This window comes from Panthera tigris, chromosome C2 (assembly GCF_018350195.1).
Source record: "Panthera tigris isolate Pti1 chromosome C2, P.tigris_Pti1_mat1.1, whole genome shotgun sequence".
Taxonomy (NCBI): Eukaryota; Metazoa; Chordata; class Mammalia; order Carnivora; family Felidae; genus Panthera; species Panthera tigris.
This window is the reverse complement of record NC_056668.1, coordinates 131,913,796-131,932,705: the sequence shown is the minus strand read 5'-3', so window position 1 is coordinate 131,932,705 and position 18,910 is coordinate 131,913,796. Positions and strand designations below refer to the sequence as shown.

Here is an 18,910-nt window from a genome sequence, read left to right as displayed (position 1 = left end):
CAAGTTGTATGCATCCCTTTGCTCATAGCTCATTCTCTTACATGTTACATGTTTGTGGTGCACTCTGTAAACGTCAGCCATTCATTAATCACTGGGGAAGCAGTTATGTGAGTGACTCCCATGTTTTTAGTGAAAGTAGTTTAAAAATCTCACAAAACCTAGGAGTGTTAGACTTGAGGTGCTTGTGAAGACAGTAGAAACTGGTTTGGTATCATTGGCATTGTTTGTTAGGCTTCTTACTTGAAATTCAAACATACCGAAAAGTTGTGTAGAAAGGAAAAACCAATGGCCCAGTAAGTGGATTCTTTACTATTATCAAGTTTCACCTTGCTGTACTTTCTGTTAAATATTTTTGCTCCTAAATGGTAGTACCATTAGATATTAAGTAGAGTCAATGCAAAGTTGTTTTATGACAAAACAAATCACCCTTTCCGGGTTTTTGTTACAATTTGTTCTTAGTTAAAATTTTCTTTGTTTTTTAAAAAAGAGGAAGTGAATAGAACGCTATTATGTTGAAAGCTGAAAGATTTTGTCCATCTGTATTCTGGTAGGAGGGGAAAGAGTATTGGGAAAACGTTAGTTTGTGTTCCTCAAATTGGAATAATTTTTATGACATTAAAGATTCATATTCTCTTGAAATTTTGAATTCTGTTTGAACTAACCAGCTGTGACTCTTTACTTGGCCTTTCAGAATTATCTACTAAATTATCACTTAAACACACACACACACACAACACAACACACAACACACACAGGATGCCTCTCATTTGTTGTTACCTGGATGGCTTTTGCTGGCTAGAATTCCATTGGAAACACATCCCCTCACACACCTTATTTCTGTTGTTTATAAATCATTTTCTAACTATTAGCTCAATAAAAGCTTTGAGTCTTGAAGTACTCCTATCCTAATTCAATCAAGGATTTGAGTAATGGGTAGGCAAGACAGAAAAAGGAAAAAGTGTCAAGATAGTAAGGATAAAATTTGATTAGAAAAATGGCAACAAATAGCAGACATCATCAATATCATATGGCTCATTTATTTTTTTATTTCCTGATAATGTGTGTTAGAGATCATGCAGTCACAAATTAAACTACTTTTGCTATACGATCATTGTGTAAATTGTAATTTTCATCTTTTACCACTAGATGGTGGTTTTGCGTTGGTTTCTGCAGACTGTCTAAATTTACATATTATTTTAAAATACATCATAAAGAACAATGAAATTAAATTTTGATAGTGATACAGTTCTTCATATAGACAAACTAGTTCAACATAACCATTATTTGTGGTATATATATATATATATATATATAGTAATTATTTTTAAAAAGATAAATCAGTATGTATGAAATGGTTAAGAGCTATGCCTGAGCATATATTCTTTCTTTCATTCTTTTTTTTTTAAATTTATTTAATGTTTATTTATTTTTGAGAGAAGGAGAGACAGAGTGCAAGCTGGGGAGGGGCAGAGAGAGAGAGGGAGACACAGAATCCGAAGCAGGCTCCAGGCTCCAAGCTGTCTGCACAGAGCCCGATGCGGGGCTCAAACTCACGAACCGTGAGATCATGACCTGGGCCAAAGTCGGACGTTCAACCAACTGAGCCACCCAGGCACCCCAGCCTGACCATATTTTCTAATACAGTCTTCAGTCCACTACCTTAGAAACATTTTAGATGTTTTGGTTTTTTTAGATGATACTATAATTTAAATGGCACCTAAATAAAACACCATTTCTTGATTTGTAATGTTAGAAAATACATACAGATAGCTCAGGCTTTTAAAATTGTTTTTGATGATCATTTTTTCTATCTAGTAGCCATCCATTAAAGTCTTTTATTTCACAAATAACACATTGAAATTCTCTTTTGTTGGTAGCCAAGTGACTTTTAGTTATCCTGCTTGAGCAATTTGAGTTGATGTAGGATTGTAGAGTTTACTTGGGATTGTAACAAGGTTGTAGAGATCCCAGTTCAAGGAAATAATAATCTTATGTAATAAAGCATTCACTTATGTTTTAAAGAGCAAAGTAAGTACAGAGTCTAGAGCATCAGTGTCTCTAAACACCTTTTGTTTAGGCCTTCGTTCTCCAATTCAGTCTGTTATTATTATTTCCTTTTCTGTTCTTTAAAGGATTATTTATATGAGAACAAAATTATGAAAACAGGCATCTTAAATTACCCTTTGCATTCTGCTCTTCACTAGATATTTGATAGCTTTTGAGGTATGAATTGAGAGGCAGTTTTAGCCCAGCAAGTTTCAGGTCTCTGTAGCTCTGCTCTGCATTCAGTGCTAAGTGGTTCTAGTCCCTGGAGCTATGGGTATGGAGTTGTTAAATGGCTCTGGCTTGGCAAGTTTGCTTCTGAACAGTCAGTCTTCACTTAGGCACTCTTCAAATTTTGGTCCTAACTTCTGTTACTTTTTGGAATGTGAACTTTTGTCATTTAACCCTTGTAGAAGTTATTTTTCTTACCTCTAAAGTAGTGATGGGGTTTAGCAAATAAGAATCATGAAAGAATCATGATAAGAATCAGAAAAAAATAATTATATGCACACAGGAAGGAAAGAACAGAGTACCCATAATCCTGCCACTGAGTTTAATTAATCTGTTGTTACTTAAAAATCTTCTGATCATTATTTAACATAATTAGAATATATTTTATATACTGTGTTTCACTTAATACTTTTATGAGTATTGTTTGTCCCATATTTTTAGAAATTCTTTAAAATTTTGTTACTAAATATCATTCAGTTTTATTGTATGATATATACTGTGTTTTAAATCATTTTATTCAACATAAAATTAGTTTTATTGTTATAAATGATACTTCAGTAAAATCTTTCATGCAAAGTTTTGTAGGCCTCCCTTTTCCTTGTATTTACACTATTGTAAGAAATGCTAGCTTAAAAAATTTGAAAGACTTATCAATGCTATTGACAAGAGTTGGCAAACTTTTTTCCCCAGAAAAGTCCTAAGTCCCAGTTTACTCCTTTCATCATCCCTTGTAGTCCCTAGGTTGGACAATAACAGCAGCCTGCTGTTGTTTTCTGTCTTTAATACCACCTCATTTTTAGGCCATCATTTACACTGTATGCACAGTGAGGCTTCAAGATATAATCTGATTATGTCACTTTTTGACTTAAACTTTTTTGGTGGTTTCCCCAGTATTCAGGTTAAAATGTATATACTTTAATGTGGCATCCAAGGGCCTTCATGATTTAGCCCCTGTCTGATTTTCCAGCCTTATTGTAATGTAACCCTGCTATGTAAGCAGGTAGGAAGGGAACATTCTAAGCAGGGGGAACAGCATATTCTGAGGCACAGCTACAGGAAACGACATGGTATATTTGAATTGCACCAAGTACATTTATATATGTGAAACTTAAAGACAAGATAAGTGGTGGATGTCTTTAGTGTATTTTAATAAAACTTAGTGACTAAATAAAAGGCAAATAATATTTTATCTATGATTTAGAAAGTAACTGGTGATGAAGAGAATTATTAATCAAGACTCTTGGTTACGACAAAAATCCCAACTCAAAATGACTTACATGCAAAAGGAAATTTACTGGCCAGGCAGAGCTAGATCCAGGACTTGGTGACAGTAGATTCCCCATCACCACCCACCCCTTTAACATTTTGTCCTTTTTTTTTTTTCTCTCCTACAGGCAGTTTAGCTTACATTGTCCTTAGTTATAATTATAAAAGAAAAGAGAGTATCTTTCCTGACAGCCTTGGCAGGAAAGCAAGTCCTAAGAAAGACCCTATCTGGCTTTGATCATATGTTCATCCCTGAATTAGCATGTGACTAGGAGTAAGTGGTCTTCTGGCCATTCCTGGGTCTCTTGTATATCTTTGGACCAGATGAACTCCCGAAAGGAAAGCATTCTTGTGAAAGAATCTATGTTTACTATAAGGATGGATAGAAGTGGAGAAAGGAGAACCAGGAATTGAGAGACCAGTTAAGAGGTTTTCCGGGGCACCTGGGTGGCTCAGTTGGTTGAGTGTCTGACTTCCGCTCAGGTCATGATCCTGTGGTTCGTGGGTTTGAGCTCTGCGTTGGGTTCTCTGCTGTCAGTGCAGAGCCTGCTTTGGATCCTCTGTCTGTCTCTCTCTCTCTCTCTCTCTCTCTCTCTCTCTCTCCCCCTCTCCCCCCCTCTCTCCCCCCTTCCCCCACTCGCTCTCTGTCTCTATCAAAATAAATTAAAAAAAAAAAAGGTGGTTTTCATAACTCAGGTTGAGGACTTAAGTGGGTCTGAAATAGATCACTGTGAAGAAAGTTCAGGAGGATTTTAGGTAAAATGCCTAGGAGTGGGTGACCAGTTAGAAGTGGGAGATGAAGGGGGCTCCTGGATGGCTTAGTCAGTTGAGCATCTGACTTCAGCTCAGGCCATGATCTCATGGTTTGTGAGTTCAAGCCCTGCGTCGGGCTCTGTGCTGAGAGCTCAGAGCCTGGAGCCTGCTTTGGATTCTGTGTCTCCCTCTCTGTTCCTCCCCTGCTCGCACTCTGTCTGTCTCTCTCTCTCTTTCTCAAAAATAATAAACATTAAAAAAAAGAAAAAGAAGTGGGAGGTGAAGTGAGAGTAGGCTTCTAGATAATTCTTTGTGTTCTGGGCTACTGTATATATATGGTGATGCCATTATTATTAACCAATCTGGGAAGGTTAGGAAAAGAACACTTTGGGGGAGTGGACTAGAGATGGTAAGTTGATTTTTGACATACTGAGTCTGAGATAGTCTAGAATATGCAGGTAAAATGGCCTGTTGTACATTTGGAAGTTGTGTCTGGAGGTTAGGATTGGAAATAAAGACTTGAAAGTATCAAATGTGATGGCTGATATTATAGATGAGATTGTCCAAGAGGAGGTTATTAGACAGGGGTAAGAAAAGTGGGCTGAAAGAAAAGCCAGTATTTAAATATGGATGGTGGAAGAAAAGTCAAGTGGAAGGGGCCAAAAAAGAAGGTTTAGAAATAGAGGTGAAAACTTTATGCAAGAGAGGTTTTTTTTAATGTTTATTTATTAATTTTTGAGAGAATGAGAGAGAGAGCAGGGGAGGGGTAGAGAGAGAGGGAGACAGAGGGTCCGAAGCAGGCTCTGTGCTGACAGCAGAGAGCCTGACACAGGGCTCAAACTCCCGAACTATGAAATCATGACCGGAGCAGAAACCAAGAGTCAGATGCTTAACCCACTGAGCCGCCCAGGTGCCCCTGGAAGATAGTTTTAATAAAGATCATTGGTATCCAGTATTACAGACTAGTTGAGAATAATGCAGATTTTGTAATAAGTTACCACTGGTGACCTTAGAGCAATTTCACTTGAATGGTGAGTATGGAAGTCAGATTGCAGTAGGGTGAAACAAGGGTGAAACAAGTGGCTTTGAATACTTTTTCTTCTGTGAGTATAAGCTCCTTCCCAATGACTGCAAAGTCATTAAGGTATGGTATCTGGCATGTAAGAAGTGTTTAATAAATGGCCATGAGTAACTGAAAGATCAGAGAGGAAAATCAAAGGTACAAATATCTTTGAAAGTAAACCAGAAGAAAGTTGAAGGAACTCATCCTTGCTGTTCTCTTTCTCTCTCAGGTAGAACGCCAAGAAATAGTGTCTCCCTAGCTTGCTTACCTTAGAGCATAGCTGTGAGGAAGCAATGTAGGAATAGATGTGAGAGCATTCTTAAACTAGGAACTGCTGAATCAAATGGAAGGGAGTAATACTTTTCATTTCTGGCATTTTAATTTTGAAATCAGGGACTTCAAATCAGATGCGTTTTGGTTCTCACCAACTCAGAACCTGTTTGCTTCCTTAACAACTGCTAATTTAACGTCTCTTAGATGTGTGATTTGTAGGAGCTAGGCTTTGGAAACAAATGGTCCTGGGTTAGAGTCCATTTTTCTCTACTTGTTAGCCATGTAATTTCCAGTGTTTTACTTTTCCACCTCAGAGTTTTATCTGTGAAATTGGAAGGAGAAATTACTTGACAGACATGTTACAACTGAGTACACATAAAGTACCTAGAATTGTCATAGGTATTCACGTTACCTGGGATGTTCATCCCAGCCTCATATGATCAGCCAGCCTTGTTCCATCTTCACATAAAATAATGCTAGATAAAAGTACTATCTTATATTGAACCAAATCTAATCTTGCTGCTTGTTATTATTATTCATTGATCTAGTTCTTATCTCTAGACCTGTGCACATTTGGAATCTCTTCACAGTGATAGCACTTCAGATATTTTAACACTATCATATTCTCCCTGACTCCTTTTCAGACAAAATACCTTCAGCTTCATTGACACTTATGATATGGTTTTTAGATCCACCATCATCCTGGCTTTAAATGTGTTCTAGTCTCATTACTCTAGATGTAGTTTGACCTATGTCTAGGAATTAGCCTGACCTTTCCTAGAGGAGGAAAATGAGATTAATGAGAAACTTTTTTTGAGATAAAACTTTAATTTTAATGGGTCAAAATTAAAGTGTAATTTTAATATTTCATACACTAAAATATACTCTTGTTAATGGCATTTATAAAGTGATTGCCTTTAGTCTGCTTTAAGATAAATTACTTGTGACTGTTTTTTCCCCCTTTAAAAATAAATCTCTATAGCCCTCAGTATTATCTAGCACTAGTGTGTTGTGATTCATTAACAAGAATGAGAAAATAAACTGTTTTCTTAAAGTTTATTTATTTATTTGGAGAGAGAGAGGGAGAGAGAGAATTCGATTGAGGGCCTGATCTCATGAACCATGAGATCATGACCCAAGCTGAAATCAAGAAATCAAGGGGAGCCATCCAGGCACCCCTAGTAAAGTAAACTATTGAAATAAAATGCCAAGATTCAGTTTTTCAGTGTAATACAAAGCATACTATTTGTTGTCCATTCACCAGCCATCACCCACTTCCTTCCTTGCAGGACCCCAGTTTTGTTTGGTTGGTTACTCCTCTTATACATGACTTGGAAAAGTCCTTAATAGTGTAAAGCTAATCCTCCTCTACCTAGTAGTGATTTGTTTCGGGAAGAACATAAGAACCAAGACTGGTCACATGTCAGGAAAAGTTAGGTTAGGTAGCTTCTAGGAAAGTCTTCCTTGCACCTAAAATGAGAGACACAGCAGGAAACTTCCCTTTCTGCTGGGCAACAATATGTGTCTGATATGATGGCCTTGAAGTATGGCAGGTTATCTGTGACTATGAAGGGAATTATCCTGAGGGCCGTACTGAGTCTGACAGAGAAGACTCAGCCAGAGCCTAGATGTCAGTCAGTTACCTTAGAACCACCATAATTTCACTTCTTGTTGTTTATGGTAAGTTTCTTTATTGTTTAAACCAGTTGACTATAACATGCTGTTTTAGTTTAGTTTAGGGTAGCCCTAATGTTAAAGAACAAAATATTTGAAAGTCTGCTATACAGAAAAGTAGACACTTTGTGGAAGGCCCATTAAGATACAGTGATGAGCGGCGCCAGGGTGACTTGGTTGGTTGAATGTCTGTCCAACTTCAGCTCAGGTCGTGATTTTGCGGTTTGTGAGTTTGAGCCCCACATCAGGCTCTGTGCTGGCAGTGCAGAGCCTTCTTGGGATTCTCTCTCTCTCCTCTTTCACTCAAAAATTAAAATAAACATTAAAAAACAGAGATGTAATGATGAGTCTCATTAATTTTAAGATCACATTAGAATTATATTCGGGTCAAAAACTTCATGGGTATTCTCAACTACTGAATGTTCAGACTATGAACAAAACAGGCAAAAACATTTCTGTACTGCAGTAACTGATGCAGATTTAATTACCCAGTTAGTCAAGAGTTGAGCTAAGTATCAATTCTGATAGGGGCCCTTTCTTTCCATTTAAGAAGTTCAAAATTGACTACATCTAAAGGAATTGGATGTTGTCTTACTCTGAAGTAACATCAAGTTATAAGCATGGCTTTTTGCAGGTTTATCAACGGCATGAAAATCTTATTTATCCAAAAAAATTCCATGCCTGATACACATTAGAAACACCCTTTCCTTCTTTTAACAATAGAAGCTATTTTATAAAATTTTAGATAGCACTTTTTAGTAAAGGGAGCTGAAGAATATGAAAAGTGTCTTTTTCTATCTGAGTCATCACTTGGACTTTAAAATAGTTACAAGTTTTAGTATTTTTGTCTCCACCCTTCTACAGTTTAGAAAGATGTGAATCATTTTCTTTAGTATTTCCCAAATGATAGCTGCTTTGAAAGGGAAGTGGTGTATGTGGTCCCAGTTTGTGTGTGAAATAACTAGCATACACTTTACTTACTGATTTTACTGCACTTTGTGGGAATCCCTTGGATGTCTCATGTAATTATTGGTTATAAACGTAAACATTGGGTAACCATAGCAACTTATTCTTAAATTGAAAAGTTTCTCCAGTTTTTAAAGGGATATTATTTATCCCAGTGTCACCACATTGTAGAAACCAGAATGAATTGCAAATAACCTCTCCTTAGTTTTTTCTTAAAGGAGGGCAGAAATTCAGCCTGTTTAAAAATCGTACACTCTGCTAATTTGTAATATTGGACATAAGTTGTCTTTGATGCAGTTGCTGAGAAATAATTATGTAAATAATAACATAAAATTATATTTCAGAGAATGTGCTTATCCTGGGCCTGGTGGGACATAAGTCATATGCCAGAGATTCTGCTAGTTAACATACATCCCAGCCAAAAAATTATACTAATAAGAGACAGATCAAATAAGGTGTTTAAAAGTAACACAGCTTAAATAACTAATTCATTCTAGCCTTCAGTCTGATAAATACTTTTGCTTAATTTCAAACTACTTCTTGAGGTAATCAAAATTATGAAGAAAATAATTTAACTTTTAAAAATATTGCTTAAATACAGTACTACATACTTGACAACAGAATGGTTTCCTCCCCTTTCTCTGTTACTTTTAGCATACTGAGTGTACTCTAGAAAACTACCTAAATTGTTATATTCGTCTTGTTAAATTTTTTGCTTGCATACTTTTTGAAGGAAATAATTGTTTCTTTTAAGACTCAAATCTAAAATTTTTTTAATGTTTATTTTTGGGAGGCGGGGGAGAGACAGCACGAGTGGGGGAGGGGCGGAGCAAGTGGGAGAATCTGAAGCAGGCTCCAGGCTCTGAGCTGTCAGCACAGTGCCCGATGTGGGGCTCAGCTCACGAGCCATGAGGACTCAAATCTAAAAACAGTCATTTAAATATTGATTTAGACCTTAACGTCTCATGTATAACTCTTGAATCTCTACTCTTTTCAGGAAGTCCATTCCGTTTCCTGTCTTAATTGAAACTGTGTTTTCATAAGTACATTCTTCTCCAGAGGTCTGCTTAAGTATTATTGTTCCTCTGCTCATAGCCGGTATATCTTGGGAATGTGAGTGTGAGAGTGTGTGTGTGTGTGTGTGTGTGTGTGTGTGTGTGTGTGTGTGTGTGTGTAGGAGGGAGGGGAGCGGCGTCAGCATTCTTCTAGTCGTCCACTACAGCTATTGAATGTTACAAGTCTACCTATCTATAAAAAATCTTTTGAAGCACATGCCATCTGGCTAGGTGACTCCTGTTTTTTGTTGCTATTGTCTGTCAAATCTCACTCTGCAGTTCTACATCTGGGTCAGAGTTATATCAGTTATCTACATGATTTCATTTCTTTGTGGATGACATTTTGAATATCATACTTCCCAGTGTACCAACTTCCACACCAGCGATACTCTCCGCTTGGCTCTAACCATATACTCCACTAAGCACATCCCACAATTTGTTTCTTGTACTGAAACTACCTGCACTTCTGTATTTTTATTATTATCCAGCCTAGACCTCATGACCCATTACTTTCAGCTGCTAAACATTCACACTTATTCCTTTTCAACTTTATACTTTCACTTCCACTTACCTTACCTACATCAACCCTTCCTTCTTGCTTCAGAAGACAAAGATCTTCTCTTCATAACTCAAGGTAATTTTCCACCTCCATACTACAACCCCCTTTTTTCTGTATCTGTGAGATCTTCCTTCCCCAGTTATTCTTTTTTTGTTGTTTGTTTTTTAGTTATTCCCCATTTTTAATCTTTTCTTTTTTGACGATACTGTCTTCTAATCTATGAACACAGGATATCTTTTTGTTTATGTCATTTTAATTTTTTCATCCATGTTTTGTAATTTTTTAATGTACAAGTCTTTTACTTTTCTAGTCAAGTTTATTACCAGTTATCTTATTGTTTATGATGCTATTGTAAATGAGATTATTTTCTTAATTTCCTTTTCAGAGAGTTTATTCTTAGTGTATAGAAATGCAACTGATTTGGTTAATATTTGTATCCTGCACCTTTACTGAATTAATTAATTCTAAGGTTTTTTTGTGTGCAATCTAAAGGGTTTTGTACAAAGTTTATGTCTTCTACACACAGAATACTTCTTTCTTTCTGATTTGGATGCCATTTATTTCTTTTTCTTGCCTAATTGGTCTGGCTAGAAAATTCAGTACTATGTTAAATAGAAGTAATGAGAGAGCGCATCTTTGCCATGTTTCTGATCTTAGAGGAAAAGCTTTCAGTTTTTCACCACTGAATTTGTGGACTTCTCATATATTGTCTGTATTATGTTAAGGTACTTTCCTTCTATTCCTAGTGTGTTGCAAGTTTTTATCATGAAAAGGTGTTGAATTTTTTCAAATGTTTTTTTTCTGTATCTATTGAGGTGATTGTGTCATTTTTTTAATCCTTCATTCTGTTAATACCGTGTGTTAACTCATTTTTGTATGATGAACCATGATTTCATGTCAGGCATAAGTCCCACTTTGTCATGGCATAGGATGTTTTTAATGTAATGTTGAATTTGGTTTGCTAGTGTTTCGTTGACACTTTTTGTATCTATGTTTGTCAGGAATTCTGTTTTCGCTTATAATTTTCTTTTTTTGTAGTGTCTTTGTCTGGTTTGGTATCGGGGTGATTCTGGCCCATAAAATGAGTTCAGAAGTGTTCCTTTTCAATTTTTTTGGAAGAGTTTGAGAAGGATTGGCATTAATTATTTAAATGTTTGGTATAATTCACCAGTAATGCCATTTGGTCCTGAGCTTTTCATTGTTGGAGGTGTTTGATTACTGATTCAGTCTTTTTCTATTCATGATTCAGTCTTTGGTAGGTTGTATGTTTCTAGGAATTCATCCATTTATTTTAGGTTACTCAATTTCTTGGCATTATAATTGTTCATAGTAATCCCTTATCCTTCCCACCCACCCCTCCGCCCCTTCCCCTCCTTTCCTGTGGCATCAGTTATAATGTCTCATCTCCTTTTTCACTTTTGGTTTCATTTGAGTTCCCTGTTTTTCCTAGTCTAGCTAAAGTTTTGACAATTTAATATTTTCAAATAACCAATCCAGTTTTTTTCCCCTTATCTCATTTAGTTCTGCTCTAATCATTATTTTCTTCCTTCTGCTAACTTTGGGTTTAGCTGCTGCTTTTTCTAGCTCCTTCAGGTGTAAAGTTAGGTTATTTGAGGTCTTTCTTTTCTTTTTTTTTTAGTAGCTACCATTTTTATAGTACAAGATGTTTTAAGCCCCTTTCATGTGTTCTCAACAATCTTATGAGGCTCCATCATTATTCTCGCTTAAATTTGGGGAAACAGATACAAAGAGGCTATATGACTTAATAAAGGTCACACAGCTAAAAAATATTGGTAGAAAAGGAGAGGTTTACTTTTTGCTCTTTCTACTTCCCATTGTTTGACTTTTTTCTTTTCCTGCAAAGTATCATCTGAATGATAACTTATGCAATATGGTTTCAAAGTTGGCACTTTTAACTATAATGTTATCTTTATTTTGTGTGTAATAGTTGTTCAATAAGTGTTTATTGAATGAAGAAATGAATGAAAGTATGGGTGAATGAAATGACCCCAGAAATCTGGAATAAAATTCCAGAGACCTAAGTTTAGTGCCAACTCTGTGCCTGACATTGAGGTCTTTATTTTTTAATATAGGTGTTTATCAAAATAAACTTCCCTCTTAGTACTGCCTTTTTTACATCCCATAAGTTTTGGTATGTTTTGTTTCTGTTTTTGTCTCAAGATACTGAGATATTTCTAACTTGCCTTTTGATTTCTTCTTTGATCTGTTGGTTTTTCAAGAGTGTGTTATTTTAATTTCCACACATTATTTTTCCAGTATTCCTTTTGCTATGGATTGTTAGTTTCATTCTGTTTTGGTCAGAAAAGATACTTGGTATGATTTCTTCTTAAAATTGTTGAAATTTGTTTTGTGACCTAAGATGTCAACTTATCCTGGAGAACGCTCTTTGTGTGCCTGAGAACAATGTGTATTCTGCTACTGTTGGGTGGAATGTTCTGTTAAGCCCATTTGGTCTATACTGTTCAAGCCAACTATTTTCTTGCTGATTACCTGTCATATGTTCTATCCATTATTGAAAATGGGATATTGAAGTCTGCTACTATTATTATTATATTGCTGTCAAGTTTTCCCTTTAGTTCTGTCAGTGTTTGCTAAATCTATTTAGATGCTCTAATGTTGGGTGTGTGTATTTCTCTTCCTAGTTTTGTCATTATATAGAGTCCTTTGTCCCATTTGACACTTTTTGACTTAGAGTCTATTTTGTCTGATGAAGTTTAGCCACGCTGTTCTTTTTTTTGTTACCATTTACATGGAATACCTTTTCCATCCCTTCACTTTCAGCCTACATGTGCCCTTAAATCTAAAGTTAGTCTCTTGTAGACCACATAGAGTTGGATCTTTTTTTTTTAATGTTTATTTATTTATGGGGGGGGGGGAGGGAGGGAGGGAGGGAGGGAGAGAGAGAGAGAGAGAGAGAGAGAGAGAGAGAGAGAGAGAGGAAGAGAGGAAGAGAGGAAGAGGGAGACAGAATCCCAAGCTGACAGCACAGAGCCTGATACAGGGCTCAAACTCACAAACTGTGAGATCATGACCTGAGCCGAAATTAAGAGTCGGACACTTAACCAACTTGAGCCACCCAGGAGCCCTGGATCTTGGATTTTTAAAATCCATTCAGTCGTACCATATCTTTTGATTGGTTAGTTCTTTTTTGAAAATCAAGTTCTTTAGCCTTCTACGTGTTTATCTTGATCTTTGCCTTTTTTCCCCTTAGCCCTTTTTGGGTTAAATATTACCCAACTTATTCTTTTCTCAGAGCGAATTTTATTGAAGAAATCTAATCGATGGTCACTACCACTACTTTTGGTACCTTCCTTTCATCATGAATCAACCTATTCTTATCAGAAAAGGGACATAAAGTTATAAAATGCCAGAACTGAAAACAACTTGGTCAATTTCATTTGCTTCAACAGCAAAACAAAGGTGCCTAAAGAAATGAAGTAATGTGCTGACAGATAGCTAGTCAACTTTTGTTAACTTCAACTTATGAATTCTGTATGGAACCCTAGTGTATGTGAAGAGACCTTTGAATACTGAAGAAAATGGGACCTTAAGAAGTTCATGTACTTTGTTTCATATGAAAATAATGTTGTTGCCTTCAAGCCAGGGCTAATACTGTGAAAAATTAGAGAGATGTATGTGTTTTTAGGGAAGAAACAAAGGGGAAAAGAAAGAGAACTAGTGAACCATTCAAGTTATGACAGAAATATTTAGGAACAGTCAACTAAGGCTGTTGTGATTATTTTACTATGAAGCAGTCTAACAATAACAGTGTATGTTCATATTATTGACTCCGAGCCATCATAAAAATCGATGTTCTTTTCTGTAAGACAGTGATGTAGGTAGCATATTTTAGGTTTCTGTCTAGAACAGTTAAACTTTTAAAAAGTTAGTCTTTATAGGTCTAAACCAGTGTTGTGTAATATGATAGTCACTAGGCAGATATGGCTGGCTAATGTAACTGAGGAACTGAATTCTTGATTTAGTTTAATCTAAATTTTAAGAATACATGATTTAGTTACTGGAACTTAAAAAATATGTTTGTGGGGTGCCTGGGTGGCTGACAGCTCAGAGCTTGGAGCCTGCTTCAGATTCTGTGTCTCTTTCTCTGCCCTTTCCCCACTCATGCTCTGTCTCTCAAAAAATGAGTAAATGTTAAAATATATATATATATATGATTGTAACAACTCAGGCACATGTATTTACATTCTCAACTGTAAATTTTTTTATCTCTAAATACAGATCTATTATTTCCAATGAAAATTTAATGTTCATATTGAGATATGCTTTAAGTATAAAATATGCAACAAATTTTGAAGGTAATAAAAAATGTAAAATATCCAATAACTATATTGATTACAAGCTGAAATGATAATATTTGGGATCTATTTAATTACATGAAATACTGCTATTATTAATTTTCACCATTTTAAAATGTATTTACTAGAAAATTTTAAAGTATGTGGCTTATTTTTTATTTCTGTTTGGCACTTGTCTACTCTCTGAGTAACTAAACTATTAGTCTGGCATTGTAAATAGTTTTTTTTTAAATGTTTATTTATGTATTTATAGGGAGGGAGAGAGAGAATGTGCACACTAGTGGGGAGGGGCAGAGAGAGAGGGAGAGAGAATCCTAGGCAGAGAATCTGTGCTGTCAGCTGTCAGCACAGAGCCCATTGCAGGGCTTGATCTCCCCAACCGTGAGATCATGACCTGAGCTGAAATCAAGAGCCAGTGCTTAACTGACTGGGCCACCCAGAAGCCCCTGTAAATAGTATTAATGTTAAATAAAACTAACAAATAAAATGGTTTGAACGATTTTCTTAGAAATGTAATCGTCAAGAGGAGGTTTTGGTTAGATATTCTAGCTAGTTGACTGTTGGTTTGAGAAAGCACCCTTCCAATAAATCAGAGGAAAAAGTAGCAACAGTGAAGTTTATGAACAGTTTCATAAAAGCCATCATTTTTTTAAGAGAATGGACAATTAGAAGATATCTTTATGTACCAATTACAATTGTTAATATGCTATACTCTTACCAATGACTTTATTAGTAGCAGGTTTGTCTTATACTTCATATTTAGGTCTCTGTATATACTACTTTTTACACTACTTTTTACTATCACTTGTGTTCTTGTACTGGTTAATTTTTCTTGTGTACCTCATTTAGACTATATAAGGTCTTTTCCCCCCCTGCTTTACTGAGGTATAATTGACAAGTAAAAATTGTATTACTTAAGGTGTACAATGTGATAATTTGAAATACATATCCATTGTGAAATGGTTACTACTATCAAGCTAAAAGTATGTTTATTAATACATCTGTCACCTCTCATAGTTACCTTTTTTGTTTCTTTTGTGGTAAGAACACAAGATATACTCTCAGTAGATTTGAAGTATACAGTACAGTATTGTTAACTGTAGCTGTATGTATAGATCTCCCAAAGTTACTATTCTTAAAACTGAAAGTTTGTACTCTTTGACCAGAGTTTCCCCATCTCTACCTTCAAGCCCCTGGCAGCCACCATTCGACTCTCTGTTTCTAGGAGTTCAAGTAAGAGGAATCATACAGTATTTGTTTTTTTGTGTCTGGCTTATTTATGCTTATTTTATTAGCATAAATGTCCTCTGTGTTCATCCATGTTGTAGGAAATAGCAGAATTTCTTTGATTTTTATGGCTGAATAATACTCCGTTGTGTATACATACACCACATTTTTTTTTTTTTTTATCCATTCATCCTTTGACAGACACTTAGGTTGTTTCCATATCTTGTCTTTGTGAATAATGTTGCAATGAACATGGGAGGGTAGATGTCTCTTTGAGATACTGATTTCATTTTTTTTGGATGTATACCCAGAAGTGAGATTGCAGGATCTGATAGTAGTTTTATATTTAACTTTTTGAGGAAGTGCCATACTGTTTTTGATGGTGGTTGTACCAATTTACATTCAACCAACAGTGTGCAAGGGTTCCCTTTTCTCCACATCCTTATCAGCACAAGAGTGCCCTTTCATGTACCTGTGGACATTTGTATGGCCTTCTTTAGAAAAATATTTATTTAGGTTTTTTGCCCATTAAAAAAAATAAGGTTATTTATATGTTTTTTGCTATTGAGTTGTATGCGTTCCTTATATAGTTTGAATATTAATTTATTATTGGATATATATGGTTACAGATAAGATATTTTCTCCCATTCCATTGATTGTCTTTTTATTTTGTTGATAGTTTCCTTTGCCATGCAGAAGCTTTTTAGTTTGATGTAGTCCCTTTTGTTTCTGTTTGCCTTTGTTGCCTGTGCTTTTGGTGTCATAGCCAAAAAATCATTAGGTTGCGTAAGGCCTTTGAATGTGGAGATGATATATGACATTTCATAATCTCTTGGTGTGTGTATAGTAGAGTGGAAATATTAATAGGAAATATTTGTTGAATTAGTTGCTATTGTAATTTTGAATGTTTTAGATTAAGGTATTTTTGCCAAACATTTTTTAGATTATTTCAATGTACTGAATCTTGGGTAATATGGAACCCAATCTTACCATCCTTTAGGAACTTTTTTATACTCCTCTTTGAATTTAGACAGGTTCAGGATTGTTAACACTTTGTTTTCAAATCATGAGAGTAGATGTTAAGATACATATTTTGGATTAAGATTGGAACCAACTTAGAGCTTGAAGGGTCCTTAGATATGATAGAACAAGTCTTATTACTCATTTTAATACCTTTGGAAACTGAAGAAGGCCTAGATTGCTTAAAGTCTTGCAAGCACTAGTTGCTTGCATAAAACACCTAGGAGTTGTTTGTGGTTACCATCTTCTCCCTCACCCCTAAATCCGGTCTATTAGCATGTCCTATAAATCCTATTTCTAAAATATATCTCAGTCTCTGCATTTACATGCCCAGCATCCTAGTTCAGATTACCCACTCTTTGGATTATTTCAACAGTCTCCTGGATTATTTCAACTAGTCCTCTGACTTCCTTTTTCTCCTCAAATTTGTTCTCTACACTGAAGCCACATAAGCTTTTTAAAGCAAATCATCATGACTGCCTAGCTTAAAAATTTCTAATGACTTTTCAATCACTTAGGAAATACAAACTTTATAACTTGGCTTACAAAGTTCTGTATAATCTGAGTTTAACTGTTTCTCCCAACTACATCTGCTCCTCATAGTTGCTCATAGTTGCTTACTGCAGCCATGTGGACCTAGTTTTTTTCCAAGAAATTTTTTCCTTCTACACTTTATTGCAGTTTGCAGTATATAATATTTATTTGTATGTAAGCTCCATTAGAATAAGGATTGACTGTTTATTCATAATTTTGTTTCCTTAGCCTAGCAGAAAGCCTGACACATAGTAGATGATGAATAAATACAGATGAATGGATGAGTCATTGTCTGACTGGATGTTACTGAGCCTCTACTTTCCGTATATAAATTGGATAATAGTATCCACAAGACGTGATTGAGGATTCAATGAAAATATTTGTGATAAATATGTTTCCTTCTCCCTCCACGGATTAATATAGTGGATTTGTTTTTTGAGCTGTTTTCTGGTTAGTTATTTCTATTTCAGTTTGTTGCAGCTAATGTTTATAATCCATTTTAATTTTTGAAAATTTAAGTAGCTATACTGTACTGGAGTATGGATCACTGATTGATGATTGGAGGAAGAGGAAGAGTACCACTTAGTGTTAGTTTCAGCTCTGAGTAAAGAGACTCAAAAATCACAAAGACTTATACAAGGTGGAACTTCTCTTTGTAACCTAAGAGTTGGGAAGTGGGCAGTCTAGGGCTTTTATGGCAGTTTTGTCCCACAAAGTCCTCAGGGACCCAGATCCCCTCTAATACACTGTTCCATCACCCTAGACTCTGGTCCTTATTTGGTTTAAGATGGTGGTGAGTCATCCATGTTCCAGGAAGCAGGGTGGATATACCATTTGTCCTTGTAGGAATAGGCAGTTTTCTGGAAGCCACATAACACCTCTACTTAAAATGCTGGTCACAACTTTGTCTTGTGGCTTCTAGCCTAGAAGTCTCAGGCTTCTAGGCTGAGAAGTATAGACATTGTTCTAGGAGGCCCTGTACTTACCTAAAAATTAAGTCTTCTGGGCAAATGGAATATGGGAAGAATGGATGCAGAATATAGATAGGTCGTAGTAGAACACATCAGAGTAATAATAGGTAACATTAATATATGTTAACAATATGCAGTATATGATAGTATTAATGGAAGGGGTAACAATTCATTATACCATTATAATATACCAGTGGGGTCAAACCACTTGAGATCATTGGATAACATTGGTTGTCAGCCATTTTGGAAGTATGGTTGGGTAAACATTTAAAAAGTGGTCTAGTTTGTAAATATATTACATGTAGAGAGTTAATTTGCATGTATTATAAGGATCTTGAATTCATCACTTTTTAAATACGTAATGTTATTTTTTCAGTGGCTGTACTAATACTGAGGAAGCTAACCAATAACCTAACAAGAGCTATTTAAGATTTTTCCCCCCTCCTTCTCCCCCATTTTCTTTTAAAATCTGTTCATAGGATTTTTCTAAAATACATGGACAGATGAGGCCTAGCTCAAGAAGATTGTTCAGGATTCTTGAACTATGAGAAATGTTTCTGAAACATGGTTTAAATCCATTTCTTACCATCTTTCACCACAAGCTTTTTATTTTTCAATACTAAGACACTAGCGTGCTCTGCTCTATCCACCCTGAGTAAAATTCCTATTCGATGATAATCAATATGGAGGTCACAGATTTTCAAGAGATAAGATAACTTTGGATTGAATCTGTATGCAGAAAGAAAAAATCACATGTGTCCGAAAAACTTTTGGTGTAACAAAATTAGGAACCAAAAAAAAATCTTTTGCGATGTTAAAATATTTTATCGTTAAACAAAGGTTTAAACCAGCTTTCCATTATGTGATTCTGTGAAGAGTAGGAGTAAGCTGTTGATAGGATACAATTTAGTATAAAGAATGGAAGGATTATGAAGTCA

The 18,910-nt window shown here is 35.6% G+C and overlaps 1 protein-coding gene across 4 annotated transcripts in view; it reads left to right on the top strand.

The window, feature by feature from the left end:
- ANKRD28 (ankyrin repeat domain 28) overlaps window positions 1–18,910 on the top strand; it is a 196,541-nt gene that overhangs the window by 52,466 nt on the left and 125,165 nt on the right. The window lies entirely within an intron of this gene.